Source organism: Egretta garzetta, unplaced genomic scaffold (assembly GCF_000687185.1).
Source record: "Egretta garzetta isolate BGI_Z169 unplaced genomic scaffold, ASM68718v1 scaffold157, whole genome shotgun sequence".
Classification (NCBI taxonomy): Eukaryota; Metazoa; Chordata; class Aves; order Pelecaniformes; family Ardeidae; genus Egretta; species Egretta garzetta.
Genome location: NW_009260175.1, coordinates 138,223 through 139,390, shown reverse-complemented (window position 1 = coordinate 139,390; position 1,168 = coordinate 138,223).

Genomic DNA, 1,168 nt, shown 5'->3' with positions numbered 1-1,168 from the left:
CCAGAGCCCGCGGGGCCTGGGGCTCCACCTCAGCCACAGCGACCCCGCAGCACCGAGACGGTCCCGGAAAGCCCCCCAGGCTCTGGCAGGGCACCTTCAGCCCCTGAAGGAACCCCAGTCGGTCTGAGAACAGCCCCAGGGACCAGGAACATGGTGACTCTGGAAAAGCCCAGAGAATCTGCAGGAACCTTGGAATAACAGGGAATGCCCCAGCACACCTGGAGCAGCTCAGGCAGCACAACAGCATCCCCTCAGGGAGGTGGAAGAACAGTCCCAGCAATGTACTCATGGCCTGGAAAGAGCCCTGGAACATCCCCAGAGACACCAGGACGCCCTAACCCACCCAATTCACAGGTTTTAAATACCCAGTGCTGCCCCGAAGACACCGAGTGTGCCTTTAGGGGCCTTGGGAAGCCCCACCAGCTTGCAGAAACAAGGCAGCCCTCAGAAAGAACAGCGGAGGACACGTAGCAGCTCAGAGCCATCAAAAGGCCACACAGAAACCCTGGAAAAGCCTCAGAGCAGCCTCAACACACCTAGACAGTCGGGGAGACCCTACAAAGAATCCCCAGCCCTCAGCACAGCCCTAGAGGTGCCAAGGCTGCACCCCCATGCCCAAGGAAGAGCCCAGAGTAGCCCCCAGAGATGCCAAGGCGGGCATCTCGTTTTGAGGGAAAAGCCTCGGATCCAGGCGTAGCCCCAGATGCACTCAGCCATACCTTGAGACGATGCCTCCAAGCACACAGGGGTCTCGCTGCGCTCTGCCGGGGTTTGTTCAAGGCTGCCGGGTCTGCAACGCCGGGGCAGCGCTGCCCTTTCCTCCCCCCACCCCTGCAGGGGGACTCGGCGCGTGATCCCCAATCCAAAGGGGGTGGGGGGGCTGTGTGTGCTTCTGCAGGGCTGGGCACGAGTGGGGCTTGGTCCCAGATGAGGGAAAGGGGGAAGGGGCGGGGGGACACACACGACACACTGCACCCGGCACAGCTTGGAGCCTGTCTGCGGGGATAAAAAGGCACACACCTCACACTCCCCTGAGAAAGGGTTTAATGGGGAGGGGAGGCACTGCTGTTTCTGCCAAACAAAAGAAAAGCTGGGCTAACACCCACAGAAGAGACATTCACATATGCACACTATGTACAGAGCGACACAGGCAGTGCCAGGCACCCCC